At 37.6% G+C, this 18,647-nt stretch overlaps 1 pseudogene; it reads right to left on the bottom strand.

The window, feature by feature from the left end:
* Positions 1-2,932: 2,932 nt before the first annotated feature.
* Positions 2,933-16,768, bottom strand: LOC105555604 (annotated as a pseudogene).
* Between the last annotated feature and the right edge of the window lie 1,879 nt (positions 16,769-18,647).

Below are 18,647 nucleotides of genomic sequence, written 5' to 3'. Positions count from 1 at the left end.
ATGGGAGCAGCTGGGTGAAGGGTACACAGAATCTCTCTGTACTATTTTAGCTACTGCTTGTCAGTCTATAGATACTTCAAAATAAAAGTTTAGAGACCCTAAATATCTGTTTTCTAAGACAGAGACTCCACAACAATAAACTTATTTGTATTCCACACAGATATAACCACACTTTCAATAGCAATCTCATGTACTCATTTAGGTTAAACACAGTAGAGAAACTCCAGCCCCAGGTACCTATTAAGAGATGTTTATACTAGACAGTATTGGCGCACTAAGCTGCGGTGCTGGAACACGGCACCCCAAGTACTCTGTTTAAATGATGGATATATGATAGCCATTTTCACTGCTTCATTTCTCCAACATGAAATTGCCACTTAGCTTTCATAAAGATTTTAATGAAAAAAATGAAGAACATAATGAAATAGTCTGCAAACAAACCATCAGACTAGTTGGAATAATGGTCTATGACACGTCCACTGTGTTAGCCTTATGTAAGAAGGGCTAAAAGCAAATAACTAAAATTATTTTTAAACTCCCATGAGATGTTGATTGGACAGCAAAATGTAACCAAATTATTAATCCACTCCCTTTAGCTTCTAAATTGTCCCGAATTTTAGTTCTTTAGACTCAACTTTTTAAACAAAAATTAGATTTAAAAAATGTGAAAACAGAAAGCAAACACTTATCAATTTGAGTTGTTTCAACTACAGTTGAGAATGAAATAATGTAGATTATGCAATTAGGTTTCAACCTGACCAACATACCAGAGAGGTTTCTTTTTATAAGCTGGGGAAGAAAATTTTAAAAAACTTCGAAGAAATTAATTATGGTTTACTTACCTTTGACACATTAGTTTTTCTTCAGAAAATGTCTGCTACAATTTTCTTTATAGCACTCATTGACTTTCTGGAGACATCCTTTTTTTTCAACAGATACTTGTCTTGAGTGAGGAATGGCCAAAATCAAGCAAACAAAACGTGAGTGATTAAGCAAATACTTTGCTGTAGATAACACCTCATTAAGAAAATGATAATATACCAGATATCAAGATTGTTTGGTGGATGAGTGTTATGAATATTATAAAACATATGTGAATTTATACATAGGATAAAGTAGAGCAGCAGAAAGCGAAATATTCCCACCGGGTAAATAATACATGTGAAGTTGGATAATGCAAACAAATTCTAAATATGCATAAAACATAACCAACTAAATACATATTTACTTAAGAGGCCCTGTAGAAATTTATACTAGATGATTCACTAATATTCATAGAATATTAGTATGGAACCTATTAAAGGGCATTTGGTCACACATACCAAACATGCAAAGACTATGAATGACTATTATATATGAGCTAATGTTAGTTTTTCACAATGGAATGTGAGAGCCCAAGAGAGATAATTAGACATTATAGTAGGAGGAGGTGAATGCAGCATTATCTTACCAAATAACTGATATTTATGGCAACATGATAAAGTTATGAGCACACTTGTGCTCACAGCCAAGTAATTAGAATTTCAATCAATGTAGCAATCTTGAAGCTACCGATTAAAAAATTATTTGGGAGTAAAGCCGAAAGAACCATAATATGCACATAATGATGCCTTCATTAAAGGAAACTTGCTTTTCTTTCTTTCAAACACTGCATATGTAATTAAGTTTAAAATTCATTCACTCATTCATTTATTCATTCATTGAATGACAGTGAGCAAAATGATAGAAACTTCTGAACTTATAAGGAAAATAGTAAGACATATAATATGTATCAAATGTCAGGTAAAGAAAAATAAGGCAGGAGGAAAAGTGAAAAGCAGATAGTTTACAATTAAAATAGGGCATCAAGAAGGCTGACATTCGGTAGACAAAGAAGGACTAAGCCATGCAGACTTCTAGGGGAACAGAGTTCTGGGGACAGTGAGTTCAAAGGCTTTTGGTGTGAAGCGGCCTGACATGCTTCAGGAAAGGCACACTGGCCACTGGTGCTGTGGGAGAATTGAGGAGACCCAGAAGTACGCGGGGCGAAGGGAGGCCATGAGGTCTAGTGACCGACGGACTACTTTAAAGACTTTACCTTTCATCATGAGATGCGGGAGCACATTATCTTTATGAAAAGTAGCAGATGAGAAGCAAGTTAGCTGGAGGGAAGGATTGCTGTGAGGACTACAGAACATGGCTGGTTACTCTGTTTTTCTTCTGTCGGAAAGCTTGAGCAGAATTATTCTTATTGATCCCAAGCCCATTTTCATGTAAGTGAGTGAAAAAAGGAAAGCAGGTCCAGGGGAGAGGCTTGAGTTCTCTTCCCAGCCAGGACGCTGATATGCGTCTCCTCCTTCCCTGCAGGCCCAGCATCCTCTGGCTCCTCCTTTATCTTTAGACAGCAGAATAGTAGGTGTGGGTGGACTTAATCTCCTTCCTCTTATTACTTTTTTTCCAATTAATTAATTTTTAAGTTGACAAATAAAAATTGTATATATCAGGCACAACATATTGTTTTGAAATATGTACACATTGTGGAATGGCTAAATCAAGCCAATTACCATATGCATGACCTCACATAATTATCATTTTTTTGTGGTGAAAATACTTGAAAATCTCCTCTCTTAGCATTTTTTGATATACCAAGGTAGCAAATGCTGCTGTGCATCTCTAAATTTACACAACACTACAATGCATTAATACCCAGTGAAGTGCAAAATATGTATATGTGTGTGTGTGCGTGTGTATATATATACACACACACACATTTACAGTAGTATTATTAGTCACCAAAATGGAGAGGGGAAACTTTACAATTGTGAGAATGTGCAAATGTTTCCATTAAGGCAATATTAACCCAGATAACCACTTAATACCTGTCCTCTCAAATGCCTTACAGTTCTGGAATGTCCATTGTGAAACAAAACGGTGCACAGTCTTTCCTAAATTCTCACACACGCTTCATTTTCTGACTTGACCGGGAAACTGAAAATCTGGCCATAGGCAATGTCTGACCCAAACGTAAAGCAGTTACATCTACTGGCAGGCTAGCTGTGGCCTTTGCCCCTTCCTCTGAAGTGCCCAGTTGAGGATTGACTTCAACAAGATCCAGCGCTGACAGCAACCCTGTACTATGTATTTCCTCAGTAATATAGATGCTTTCTTGAAAGGTCAGTCCCCCTACAATAGGGATTCCTGTGACTGGAGCCAGTGTAGAGTCAAATACATCAACATCAAAACTCAGATGGACAGACCTTTGTCTTTCCCAATCAGCAGATCAAATTTCTGTTGCATGACCTTCTGGGTACCAAATGGATCAGTGTCTCTCATGGAAAAATACTAGATATCATCGTTCTTTTAAAAAAATATCCCAGAGGGTCCACATCTCCTAGACCAGAATACACTACACTTGGGGAAGAGATACAAGGTTTGTCCAGGGAAATCCTAGAAGTTCTGGTACCTTTCCCTGTAGTTCTCTGAGGAGAAATGAAACTGATAGTCCATGGAGATTTCCTGATGAAATGGTAAGGGGTGTACTAATGTCTGCTGGGCATCAACCCAAGTGGCACAAAGGCCTGGGCAGTTCCAGGCATGACCACTAATGGTACTAATTGCCAGGCTAACCAGCAGAGCCAGTTGCTGGTTGGCTGGGCCACTGAGCACAGATTCACTGTTGGGTTGTTGAAGAGCTCCTCTGTGGGGACTGGAGTAAAACTACAATTTCCAAAGTCTTTTAGGCAGCAGCCCAAATTGGAGACCCTTTTTATCAATCCAACTTTTCTTCTGGCAGATGGACCACATTCCACTCCTTTTCTTTTCTGTCCCTACAAGAACAGGGCTCCTATCAAAGCCAGACTTCTTCAGGACAGAATGCACTTGAGTCTGGAGGAGACAAGTTCCTTAGGGACTTGACTGGCAGTGTGAAGAATCACTGGGGCAGACGCAGAGCTCAGTACAGCTGGAAGCTTCCAGTCTCAGCAATTTTCAAGACAATATATTGTTATTAACTATAGTGGCCATAATTTTTAAATTCTGACTTTCCACGCACAAACACTAACAGACAGCAGGCAAATATACCAGGCATGTCAAATTTCTCAACCCAGACACATTTAGCAGATTTTATTTTAATGAAATAGAATTTTAAAAAAGATTTTATACTTCATTAAAGTTTACTTACTGTGCACTTTCGCTCCCTCTGCTGGTTGTGAAGACTGTGGAAAACCACAATACATTGCCCTGCCAGGACTTAGACAGCAACCTGACATCGTTTATGGTTAATCTAGAGAAGGAATGAAGGCAAGCAAGCAGTGAGCACTAGCCGTACCACTGACACAGGGGCATCTCACTCTCTGCCCTGACTATGATGAAGCTGTGAGGGATCATGCACTGCAGCCCCTATTGTGCAGATAAGGAGGGTGAATTCCAGAGATTCAAGGCCTTCCTTAGCTCCAGATCCACGTGTAACTTAGGGTTCGGGGCCGGAACTCTCATGTGTAACTTGGAGAAATGTTCCCAGTGCTTGTAAACTTCATGGGCAGAACTTCATGGATAAATCAGATTGAGCTGTTAATGAAGAGTTAACCTAGCTTTAGATGCAGCATCCTTTTCTTGTGAGCTGATTGCAAGTGTCAGGTATCAACTGGTGGAAGGCGCTTATCTCAAACCCTTAACAGACAGAAAATGTTCATTTCTTCATGTGATAAAAGAACAGTAAAATTCCAGCTTAAAGTTGTTACAGCTTACTCTCTGAACTCATTAAATGACTACTCTGCTTGGATTTTTAAAATGTGGTTTCATAAATTAAACACTGAGTCTTAAAACCTTCCTTGAGTTGTAATGGCTTTCCTTTGTGAAACCATGAGGGAATCCACCACCAACAAAGCGTTGTTTCCCATGCTCCTGTGCGTGCCTGGTGTCACCTGGGGTCTATGCCAAGTCAAACAAAAGAACTTTGGAAATCGTTTGTGAAGAAATTAACTCGTATACTTAAGTATATTTAAGTAGGTCAAACATCTCCTACTCCCCCACATTCCATGACTAATGCCCCAAATAAAAGTATATTCACTTTACATGCACCACATTTCCCAGAAAAAAAGCAGCAAATACAAGACATTTATCTGTCAGGGTGAATGCACAAGGTTCTGCTCATTTTTGCAGGAGGCAGGGAGCTGGAGGAGCTGCTGTCACCATCCTCTGACTCACAGATCACATAGGAGTTATTTGGTGCAGATGTTAGAGGAGAACAACATGCCTGGAACTTGTCTCTTGATAATGCTGTGGCTGTAGGACTGAAGAAGTTGGACTTGTAGTTTGTCCTTCCTCTTTGTATGACAGTTATTTATGCACTATTCTTTTTGCCTTTTTTGATTATAAGATCATTAAAGGCTGATACAATGTCTTACTGCTTACAGTATCTAGCGTGTACTAGTTGCTAAAAAGAGGTTTGTTAAATAAAGATTTATATACTAGGTTCTGAATACATGTTTGTTAAGTGAAAAACTTTTAAAAGGTAATTCACTTGTGACTTTTCCAAAGCATTTCCAAACTATTTCCTGGACACCATTCTCACCTAACGTGATGAATTAGAAAAGCATCCAAATTGTTTACCCCTTTAAAAATATTTTATAACAGTGAGTTGCAAAACTATTTCTTAAAACGTATTTCTAGGTAAGTAGTTTCTGAAAGGCTCCAACCATTAAGATTTAGTGTGTGATCATTATTAGTATAAATTTTTGAAAAGAAAAATCTATTTGCTACACATTTAACACTAAAGAACTAATATACATATGTGAATAGCTGTATGAAATTTTGAAGCAAATGTTAGATCTAATTCCCCTTAATAAAAAGAAAGAATCATGTTTAATTGATAGAATACAGCATTTCCATGGTTCTCTAGCAAGTCAAAGGGCTTGTCCATTTTCTTGACATTGTATTTACTTAAATGAGTTTATCTAAAGGGAGAGAGCAAGGTTGCAGGCAGCTTAGAACAATGTAGTAATTGTCACTAATTAAGTGCCCTCAGCTGTGTCTATACTGGGCCACTGTTTACTTGCTTTATACATACTCAGCTGCAGGTAGCCACACTAAAAATTCCTCCACTTGTTATCGCCCCTTGCTGTTTTAATTTTTCTGGTGAAATATTGACAAATATGTCATGCTTGACTCTCACACTTTTCCTATGAATGGGTAAATTGAGGATAGAACCATTCTCTCTTATTTTGAATTTTCTGTCTACAAGGTAGTTCAGGGTAGATGGATGTTGGCACTCGCTCATGAACTGGCCTAATTAAATGATTCTGAAAAATCGAAATTCAGAATGATTGTTCTTGGAATGGTGCTGCACTAGTATTCCTTCATCAACATACTCTCAAACATGTTCTTTATAAGCATTACAAGCAATTCCCAAAGCTTGCTGGGAGTTCAGCAGAGTTAACCTTTGTAGACCTGACCCTTGACTGGGATCTACATAGCACCACGCTTGAACCACCATAGCTTTCAGCCATAGATAAGAGTTAATTTTTGCCCCCTTGAACAGCGTTCTCAAGGTTTCTTTGCCTTAGTTGCCATGTGTATACAAAGATAATGAAAGACTAAACAAGTGCTTCTCAAACTCTAACATGCACATGAATTTCCTGGGCATCATACTAAATTTAGATTTGGATTCAAAGGTCTGTGGTGAAGCCAGAGAGTCCACAGTGGTTCCCAGGTGCTCATCCAAGACTGCACATTGAGTGCCAAGGGGCTAGTTGATCTCTTTTGAGCCCTCAGCCCTGATATTCTCTCCTAAGGCCTTTGCTTGTGAAATATACTTTATCCTAAATTATGTGATAATTCGTTGATTTTTGGTTATCATGCTATGAGGGTCTTATAACGTCACTGAACAAGGATAATGAATGAAGGTATAAATTGAACCATTGTACTATTTTAGAGGTTTTAAAATTCCTAAGCGTACAATAATAATAATAACTGCAGGAATTAGATGCCAAGGCTGTGTGTTCATGATTTTATCATGAAATACTAAACAGCAAAAGTAGATGGCATGTTCTGCCCATTATTATTATCAGCACCACTTCAAAACTTTATAGGACCACATGAAATATCCTTTAGTGCTAGCTATTTCATTTTCTTCAGTGTATATAAATACACAGCCTGGGAAAAGAATGAACTTTCAAATATTTATTTGCAAAATATTACCTACATTTTATTTTGATGCATTGCTTTTCTTCAAGATATCTCAGAATTATTGGCACCCCCTTAAAATTATCTTTGCTTTTGCCTTCTGGCCACATTTCTGCCATCTACCACAATACCACTCCACCCCAAGGTAAAAATATCTACTTCTGGTGTCTTTTTTATTTAAATCAATTGTACAGGTAGGTTTTTTTAAACAGCAGAAATACATTAAGAATGTAAAAGGCTCTATGTTCTCTTGTTTCTTGGGATGTTATTTTAGCACCTGCACTCAATTTCAAAATCAGCTTGACTATTTCACATTTCTAGGGTTTTATAAATCTTGAACAGCATACCTCTTCATCACTTGGTTTCCTTGCGCCAATTACTAAGCAATAATATGCAAGATTTTAACAAAAATATTCATTTCACATTTTTCTTTAAGAGATTAAATGTAGTACAAGCACGTATTTAAAAAACAGTGATTGTTTCAAATGTTGTTCAAAGCATATTGTGAAGGGCCAGAGTAAGGGTTTATGCAGATAATGCATTCATGATTGAACTATTTGTATATTAAATATGATGTTAGGTTATAAATTAACTTAAGCTCTTGAAATTTATAGACGAATTCAAAAATGTAAATCTGCTCAGAAAAGGCTATTTATCTCATTCGTTTGTATGGTAATTGAAGGTTCATAATGAAATAATCTGATGCACAGAACCCAGCTAAATTAGCCTGCCCATAATGTACTATCTTGAAGTGACTTCACATTTTCATTAGAGCCTTTCTAATTTCTAAAGCAAAATTAATGCAATTAGTGATCAAATCAATACATATTGATCATGAGTTTCTTCAATATGGCATGAACATATTAGGTCAAAAAGAAAGGGCTTTTTAAGATAATAGAATAAATATAAGAAATTTAAGTTGTAAATAAGACAGCTTTGTGCTACTTTCTATTGTAGCTACTATTTATAAGGAAGTGGCAATATTATTTTTATCATTGTTTGGATGAAATTCAACACAATGTGCTACATCCCTGTCCCTTCCCCCCAATGCATTAATAGGGTATTCATTGTCCATATGGATTTTTCTCTCCATAAATATCCAAAAGCCATTTTTTTTCCTCATGGTGCAGAATTTCAGATGACTAATTACTCAAAAGCATTTCTTTCTTTTCACATGCAAATGTAAGCAAGATTCCAGGGAGGAGCCCACCCCCCAAACCCTCAGCCCAGTAAATGTACCTTTGACGGAGTAGGCTGCGGTTAAACATATGCAGGAAAGGCTTGAAGCCCAGAATAAAAAATCAAAACGCATTTGTGGAAATCAAGGGACTGTTGCTTTTCTACATACTAATAAGCTTATTTCACAGTGAAATAAAATGATACTTCTAAGCGAGAGAGAAAAAAAGACCCAGTCCTAGAAGCACCCCTCCTCACCCCCAGTTAAATGGATTCTGAGATGTGGTTCAACTGGTGTCTATTCCTGAGGTGTGAGGGGAAACTATGATAAACTGTCTTAACTGGCCAGCTTCTTGTTTTAAGAGCAGATCATGTAGATTCTGGGGAAAATTTTTGAGTAAACCCAAAAGAAAAGATCATATTGTTGAGTCAAGTCTGCCTTTGAGATCCTGCAACATCCAAGCCGCGGAGAGAGACGAAAACCACAAGACTGTGGTTTGCAGTTACGGCCCGCTAATTTGCTTTTCCATCTTGAGGACATGTGAGGGCATGAGCTACTTTTTCTAACTCATATTTCATGACTGTATTTTCAGAAGCTTTATGGCATGTAAATAAATTCCCTTACTCTCTGTGATAAATTTCAATTGCTTTCTTTTAAAAAAGGTAATTAATTTAAAGTTTTCCTTGCAATTTTCACACCATATGAACATAAATAAAACTTTTCATGGTGTATAAATTTATAAACTGTAATGACTCGAAAGAATGGCAGTGACAGGTGTACATTTTATTTTGTTTAGAGACTGGTCCCCTTTACTTGAAAGTGATGTCACAGATTTTGAGTTCATACATTTATTCACGAATATGAAACTCTTTAGTGCTGGTGAAGCAACCTGGTAGAACTGACTTAATATGACTAATCTCATAATTTCTGAAATTAGAGCATCATTGATGAAAATAATAGATTTATATTTGCTAAACTATTTAAAAATTCTCCTGAGGGAGTTACTATATGTGTTTACAGGTGTTTCTAGATTACTACTTAGAACAGTGTTGCCAAGCAATACAGCATTCACTTGTCACTGGTCCCATGTGATGCTTTGCCAAAAATGAATTCCATGGATAAATATAAAGTTGGAAAGACTGTTATTTTGTGGGAAATATACAATATACATTAGCATAATGAGGCTCTCAGAAGTCCTGCAAGAAAGATGACTATTTAACACTAGTTAACTCAACATTTCCCAAATTGATTGAGTTACCCAATCTTTTGGTTTTTCTTCTTCTAACATATCTACTTTGGGATACTCTGATTTTGATTTGATGAGTGACAGGGAAGTCATAAAGTCTGAATTCTGAGGATATGCTAAATGGCAATAACCACTTCACATTTTATTTTAGTCATTAGAAAAGAGCTGACAAATCCAGTTCATCAACATACTTCTCTCCCTGTGATTAAAGTCTTATTCCTTAGCCTGAGCTATTTCAATCAAATCAAACCACTAAGACTGATAATAACTGATACTACAGCCACCTATTTAAGAATCTCCCCCTTCCTGGCTGGGTGCAGTGGCTCACACCTGAAATCCCATCACTTTCAGAGGCCAAGATGGGAGGATTGCTTGAGGCCAGGAGTTTGAGACCAGCCTAGTCAACATAACGAGACCCTGTCCCTACAAAAAAAAAAAAGAAAAAGAAAACTAGCCAGGCATGGTGGTGCACACCTATGATTCCGGTGTGCACCTATAGTCCCAGTGTGCACCTGTGGTCCCAGTGCGCACTTATGGTCCCTTTTACTTGGGAGGCAGAGGTGGGAGGGTTGCTTGAGCCCAGGAGGTCAGGGTTATAGTGAGCTGTGTTCAGAAAACTGCACTTCATCCTGGGAGATGGAGTGAGACTACATCTCCAAAAAATAAAAAATAAGAAATAAAAATCTCCCTCTTCCTGTGGAAAAGATAAAATAGCTCTTTCCAAAAAGTAAATAAACAAATAAATAATACATTGTCTTCATAAAGAAGACAGATAGCACAAGGAAAAAAAATACTTGTAATAATCCCTTCATTGTAAACATCCAGATGCATATTTTTCCAGTCTTTTTATATGTATAGAACCATTTACAAAATTGGATTTGGTATTTATTTCTCATAACCTATTTATTTTCACTCAGTGATACATAGTGAACATGTTTCCATGTCAATAAATCTATAACATCATTGCTTTTCATTGTATGCATGTACCATATATTTTAAAAGGTTAAAAAGATGGCAGTCTTTTAGTCAGTAAAGATTGGTATGTTTAATGGCTTTGCTGTATTCTTGATAGGTGTATGGCAGGGACAGGCCCTGTGCAGGCATCACTGCTGTGCTGAAGGGGTGGAGGGGGAAGGGAGGTCTGTTCTTCCTGGAGGTCAGTCTCCTCCACGGAGATAAATCAAGGACCAAGCAGAAGCTGAGGATGCTGCCTGCATCTGCCTCTCCCTTCTCCCTTCCTCTTCCTACAATTCATCTTCCCCAAACACCGTCTCCCCACTGAGTTGTCTACCTGTAAGTGGGGTCTTTCTGCAAGGTTGGGAGCTCTGATTTGGAGGTGATGTTTGCTGTAGAGATGGTCCCTGCAGGGTAGAAAAACTGCTGCCCTCCCCTCATGCTTAATCTGGGAAGGATAGTCAGAACCTCTGCCCATCGGGACCTCTGTGGTGATTGGAGAGTCAGCCAAACTCACCAGACAGCTAAAGCTGCTCTAGAGATGCCCCATGGCCAACATGTTTTCAGAGGGGCAGCGGAGTACCCTGGATTGGCCCCTGGTTTCTGGTCAAGCTATGGCAGCCTGAGTTTTGCTACTATGGACCCTGATCTTACAATAGACCTAACAGAAGCTAAGGGTGGTGCTAATTTTTTTTTCATATTATATTTGAAATTATTCCTGTGAACATGCTGTGAATACTTAGGCCAAAGGTTGCAAGAATGCCTGCCAAAAAATAGGGGCACATATAACTAGATTTTCTAGGGAAATGGAAACCACAATTCATTATCTTCTTCTAAGATTTCTTTGAAGACCCCAGTCTGAGCTAAATGCTCCCTTATTTACATTTCCTGACTATTCTGCACATTCCTGCAACTTCTATCACCCTATAGTTTTTTGTCTGTCATTGCACAGGCATGTGAGGACCTGAAAGATAAGCTGCCATGTCTTACCATATTTATTTATTTTTTAATTTTTAAAATCAAGCAGAGACCCTAGACACTAAGTGTGGAACCAAAAACTTGGACTCTTTTTCCAGGTTGAGAAGTGGAAAAGCATGGACTCTGGAGTCCAACTGCCAAGGTTCAAGTCTCAGTTCTCTGTGACCTTGGGCAAGTTATTCAATCGTTCTAGGTTTCTTTATCTTAAAATGTGGATAACAGAAGTACTTGCTTCGCAGGGTTATTCTGAGTAATAATGGGTTGATTTTTCTATAATGCATTTAGAATAATTCATGACATTTAGTATTATATGGCTATTAATTTAATTATAATTTGGTCATATCAAATTGCTCCCCAATCCTCTTTTCCTCACAGGTATAAGTGAGATAATATTGGCGGTGATTAGCACAGTACCTGGGACATACTACAGGCTCAGTGGATACTTCCTGGGTCAGATTGATAACCCATTGTGTGAGCCTGTGAAAGTTCTAAATGGGGCAAGCATGAAGTACACTAAGGGTGGGCACTGTAGCCACTTCTTGGGCTTGCTATGCTCCCTGTTAATGGCACATCTGTGGCAGCCATACAGTTAGCTAAGTTAAGTTATACTACTTCTGGTTGTTTGTTGTTGTTGTTGTTTTTGACATGAAGGTAGAAAAGAACATGTAAGTTCGTAATATTCATATTAAAATAGCAGGGAATGCCCAATCCTGTATTTCCTCAATGCTTCCACTCATGAGCATAACACTGTATAGTGTAAATGAGAAAAAAAAATCATAGCTGAGTCTTCAGATTGGAGATTGGAAGGAGGTCCATTTTTAATGGCATTGAAATAAGAAGTGAACCTAAACTCACCATTGCTTATTTATGGCTGTAGTTATTTCTCTCTGGTACACCCCAGAGGGTTACTTTCTGTTGTTAATTGGAACTTCTAAGCCATTTTTATTTACAAAGTGTTTTACAGTCATTGGTATTGATGACTTATAATTCCCCCGTGAGTTAGGTGTCAGGATGAGGCATTGACACAGGCTCCACTCTCAGGAAGCTGAGACGTGAGGGCGGATAAATCTGCCCCCTCCCACATGGCAGCCATGGGGTCCTGGTTTGCTTTGTTTTGGCTTGTCGGATTCATATTACCTTCTCCATGTGCACCGATAGCAGTTACAATTGGATTCCTGAATACAGGGTCTTTTGAGGAAGGACTGAAAGAGAGTGACACCAAAACCACTTAGCAATTTTTTTGTCGCTCTGTTCGCCATTAAAATGAGTTTTCCTTGCAACTGTATGTCTTTCGGCACACTTATTTTGTTTTTTAAAGAAGTAAGACAAATAACTGCCTGTTTATTGTTAAATTTGTAGTGCCAGTCATGACAAGCATAAGGATAGTAACACTTTTGCCAGCAGGGTGCTTATCTGTTTTACTAGTTCAGAAGGACTTGATTGATGCGAAAGACCAAGGTCTCAGTAAAGACAATTTAGCCATTTCCATACAGTTTATGCTTGTGTTAGTTGTATCCTGCAGGGGAGTCCCCAGGGGTGGCTTCTTTGACCTTCCCTCTAAAAGGTAACACATAGAGATTCCTAAAGGAACCATCGTCTAACAAGACTAATGATGACTCCCATGCCTATTATCATTCAGAGACAGAGAAGGAGGCTTTAGAAATGCAGTACCACATTCCTCCCTTGATGTTTCACATGATCTATTAAAGCGTTATGTGGCAGATAAATTAATCATTAAAAACTTACAGTTAAGTCTTTACAAATAATAACCAGGTGTACCTTGATTATCTTTGATCTCAATATATATATTTTCTGTCACTAAACAGATGATACATAGCAGTTTGTTTTACTGACGAGTTTGAGAGACTCAAGGAAAAAAAAAGCTATTTTCCTCCAGCATTCTTTCCTTTTCTTTTCATTTCTTTCTTTCTTTTTTTCCATTTTTCAAGTTAGAAGAGCTGAAACGAAGTTCTTCATTCAGTAATAGCTCATGACAGCCACGATCATTTTTTCATCTTGCTTTGCTGGAGTGTGAGTACGAAGCATCTTCACTGTTTATTATTCTAGCTATCCTTCCATTTGATTTATTCCTCCCATTCATTGCTACTTAGTATTTAAAAGTTCTGACCAGGAGACATGCTCCACATCTTGTGTGCATTAGGTGCTCCAGGATACACTGGGTTCCACTTAATGCCATCACTTTGGATGGAGGTGGATTTTTTTTTTTCTAATGTGCTTTTCGTCACATTAACCACTTCCAGGGTTAACATTTTCTACATTCCAAAAAGAAAAGAAAAAAGATGATAACATGAAATAATGCAGTTGCAACAATTAGATATATGCCAGACAACTGAAAATTCATGACAACACAAAGCAGTATTTGTACCATAAATGATTTCTTCATTCTCTATTAAGAAAGATACTTCAACGTTTTAATATACTGCTGGTGAAGCTCAGGTTAATAACAATGGTTTGGGTACGTGATAAATTCAGAAGCAGCACCAGGAATGTGGTGGTGGAGATAAGTGCAACCAGAGAGGGAAAAGTACTCCTCAGCAAACAGTAGACTTCTTAAAGAAGTTGAAAGAAGAAAAGAATGAAGTGTGGTTGAAATCTTTGTTTATGTCATAGATATTTACAATCTATCTACAATCTACTCCATTAAGTAATGATCTGTTTTTATTATGTCAGTCTAGGAAAGAAACAACTTTAATTTGTCGTTTCAAAATTTAATTTAAAATTAAATGTGTGGGCCAGGTGCGGTGGCTCATGCCGATAATACCAGCACTTTGGGAGGCCGAGGCGGGCAGATCATGAAGTCAGGAGATCGAGACCATCCTGGCTAACACGGTGAAACCCCGTCTCTACTTAAAATACAAAAAATTAGCCAAGTGTGGTGGCGGGCACTTGCAGTTCCAGCTACTCAAGAGGCTGAGGCAGGAAAATGGCATGAACCCGGGAGGTGGAGCTTGCAGTGAGCCAAGATCACGCCACTGCACTCCAGCCTGGGCAACACAGCAGGACTCCATCTCAAAAAAACAAAAAAAAAAATTAAAGATGTGATTTTCTTTTGTATATTGCTCAATAGTATAAGGACTGTGTTATGGCTAGGTATTAAAATATGGGAATTACTTGGGAGCAGAAATTAAGATTATTTTTTCTGGTTTGTTGAATTCCTCATATTTAAAAAAAAAGTATTTGTCCTGAGCAGTTAGTGATGATAATATGAATTTTTACTTTTTAAAAATTCTTATTAAAACAAAAGTTGTTATTGAAAATTATTAATTGGAAACAAAGATAACTACATCTTCTTGAAATGCCAGTTAAAACTAACTCACTCTAGAGATGACAATATCTCAGGGTTGTTGATATAACTAATTTTTTTCTTTGAAAGAAAAATAATTCTTGGAGAAAGTAATAGCTATTATTAGTTATGATAATAGCTAAAATGTATGAAGCATCTTTTATATATCAACTGATTTAACTCCTTTTATTATCATGACATCATAGTCTAGTAGGGATTATTTTTCCCTGTTTTTACAAATAAAACAAGACAAAAACAGAGGCAAAGAGAGATGAAGTAAATCTCCCCAGAACATATGGCTAGTAAGGGGTCAAGCAATGGTGGGGTGAGATAATATATCTCCTCTGCTGAACCAATTACAAGATTTCAAGGATGTAAGTTTTTCTCTTCCATTTCTTGGTAAGACTGACAGACGATCTAATGACATTTCATCATTGTATGATGCTGAAACCAAGGTCCAGAGATGTTAAGCAATTTGCATGGAGTCACACAGCACGTTGGTGGTGAATAGGGAAAGCTCTTTTGAACCCTACTATGTTATCTGAGTTGGGCCAGTTTGGCAGCCTACACTGGACAAGAGTAAGGCCAGGAGTGAATGAATTGTACTCAGAGAGCGGGACTAAAGGAGAATGGTTAAATAAAAATGATTGTCTCTTCAACTAAAAGTGTGACACATTTGGGAGTGGAATAAAGAGCATGAGTCAGGACCACTGCAGGCACATTTATGGGGCAACTGATGTTTTTCTTGGGTATGATCCTCACCTCCTACCATTACCTTCCCTTCTTTTTTTTTGCACTATCTGGTGACCTGAATTAAAATTAATTATGTTTATGCTGTCTGAACTCCAGTCTCCCTATAAAATCATTCATTTAAAAGTATTAGTGCTATAATAATCCCTTCCTAGAGATTCAAAGAAACTGATAAAATGAATATTGGATGCTGATCTTTTAAGCAGTGTAGTATTTAGGGAGAGGAAACACTTTGACCTAAGAGGAGTTTCCCAGCATTCTTCAATTCAGATTATGTAAAAACTAACTTTTACACCTGTTTATAAATATGCCTGACCCTTAAAAGGTAATACTTTTTTCTAAAGAGCATTTACAATATGAATAATATAATACATTTGCTTAAAGACTACCCACTTTTGAGATGTCCCACCATGGTCTGATTTTTTAAAAACCCAACTCCATCTTAGACTGTTATCCAGTATGGTGGCCTTTCACTTATTCAAATCCCTGGAGATAAAATGGAAGCATGGAGAAGTTATTTTCCAACAGTGAAATCAAAGCTAATGTGGAACCTTTCTAATTCCCATTTGCATGACCCGTTATGCTGATTTATTTAATGTTAGATTTTATGGATGAGAGTAGATGCTGAGAATATGTAACTCTCAGATTTCAGACTATACAATCACTTTGAGTTCTTAGATTTCTGGACAAGTTCGACTAAACTCTATTTTTCTAAGTTCTTTTTCCTCTGAATAAGTGGGTCTCCAAGTGGAGAACACAGACCTGTGAGCAAAATTTTTATATCCCTTCCTGTCTTCCCTTAACTCAGCAAAGAGAAAAATGGAGGATTTCTATCCACAAAGGGAAGTAATTTCTCCCTACCACAGGAATAAGACTGTCAGATTTAGCAAAGAAAAATATAGGACACCCATTTACATTTGAATTTTAGATAAAGAATGAATAATTTTTTAGTATAAGAATGTCCTATGAAATATTTGGATACCCTATATTTTAACTGGCAATTCTACCTGAGAAGGACTCGATCCACTTCCCTTAGAAAAGAGGTGTCAGCATTGTTCTAGCAACCTGTGGTCCCTGTGGAAACTGTTGCCTCATCAGGATAGTAGAACATCACTTTTGCCAGCAGCTCTTTGTATGTGCGGTAATAGCCGCACTGTCCCAGTGTTTGTCCTGTTGTCTTGAGCTTCGCTGGAGACATGGCCTTTGGGTCTTTTTTTGTTTATGGTGTCAAATTGGTGTAGGAAATGTGGCCATACCTTCTGGAATTGGACCACTGAGGAAGAGGTAATCCTTTTATATTATGTTGATGGAAGCCACTCATATTTTAAGCATGGCATTGATGACTATATTCAAACTGCTGCATTGTAATCCGGTTACATTAGCTGGATTATATTTAAGGCCTGCTGGCTTTGTCTAATTTAAGGCATAGTTCACTGACCAAATAAATAAGTTTTATAACAAAGAGGCATTTGTTTTAGGGCCCCCTGCATAGTATCCCAAAAGGGATTTCCTAGGTATCCTTCTATGGCAATCAAGGTAAAATTATTTGTCCTTTCTCAGTCTTGGCTTTCTTGCCACCATTAGGTGTAGTGATGCCTGTTGGAGGAGTAAGATTTCATTGAATGATATTACACTAGAGCTATAATGATAGTATAAACTGTAATTGTTTAGCAAGTAGTCAAATTAAAATTGGTGCTGATGTTTTAAAAATGGTAAAGCAGTTCCCAGAACAATAACTTTATTCCCATCCCTGGCTATCTATGATTATTTTAAAATGTAATCTAGAAAAAGGCACAAGCCATTTGTAATGATTTGAAATGTGAAAGGTGAAAAAAAAATAACCCAAAACATTGCCTTCATTTATTATTTTAAAAATATTAGCCAAGAAGAAATGGACACAGATTGTGATGAACATGCTTAACCTGTAGTTTGAATAAGAAAATCAATACATTAAATGACATGTTAGAAGCATTAAACAAAGGAGAAAAATTAAACAAAGGAGAAAAGCCAAAGAACTATATTGAAAGGCATGTTTTCCAGCATAGCTGTTTTCAATTGCTAAACGTTTTTCTCCTGTAGCATATGAAGGGCGCCTAGTGACCCCTAGCTGAGGAATCCATATAGCTCTGCACCCTTCCCCCTCCTGACAGACAGCTGATGTCCTAGGCGCGCCTCTGCCCCTGTACTCTATTAACTCTTGGGATACAGCAGCTCTCCATGCAGCAAAGCACAACTCCAGCAGTCTGTCTTTCGTGTGTTTTAGCAATCAAAACTCACATCTGCTTCTCTCTTTCTCTAATGATTTGTTTCTCTCCAGTACTTACATCCAAAAGGAAGATGCTCACAGTCATAAAGTGGTCCATAGCCTCTAACAACACAGTGATGGGGCATGCATTGCTCCCTGGAAATCAAGTGCAGTGTAAGTCATGGCCTGGAAAAGTGGCCCAGTGTGTACCTGCAGCTTTTCCACCAGAGGCTTCCCACACAGCCATTGTTCTCTTAATTCGTTAGGAATTAAGACAAGTATCTATATGGGAAAGACTTTTTTTTTTAACCTTGCAAGAAAATGCATGAAGATGGATATTTTTAGATGAGGCATTATAGTTGATTATTTTAATTGTATTTGCTATAATTTTAAAAATATGTTCTAGTAAAGAAATATAACTTCTGTAGGTAAAATAATTGAGTAAACTTTATCTAACAAAGAAAAAGGAATGCTGATGTTTTTATAATTTGAGTCCTTGCCTTTCAGTAGGTTTCAGGATCTCAGTAAAATCTGAGTTTATGTCTTAAGCTTATTACCAAAGTCTAAGGAAAACAGAACTCAGGCCCATCACTGAGAAAAGCTAAAGCTGAAATGTCCTGAAGATATCTCATTGTTACCTTTGTGAGCTTTCATGGTAAAATCAAGTCAGTCATATTACTGTATAGCAGTGGTTTCTATACTTCAGAGAACTAAAGAAGGAGTATACAACTTAAGTTGTAGACGCCCTCCATCCTTGAAGCTATGAATGTAGGATGCAAATGGGCATGCCTCTTGAATTAAGAGAATAGTGTTTGGCTCTAACCTACCTGGA

This window comes from Mandrillus leucophaeus, unplaced genomic scaffold (assembly GCF_000951045.1).
Source record: "Mandrillus leucophaeus isolate KB7577 unplaced genomic scaffold, Mleu.le_1.0 Scaffold690, whole genome shotgun sequence".
Taxonomy (NCBI): Eukaryota; Metazoa; Chordata; class Mammalia; order Primates; family Cercopithecidae; genus Mandrillus; species Mandrillus leucophaeus.
The sequence above is the reverse complement of the archived record's forward strand: the minus strand, read 5'-3'. Positions and strand labels throughout refer to the sequence as shown.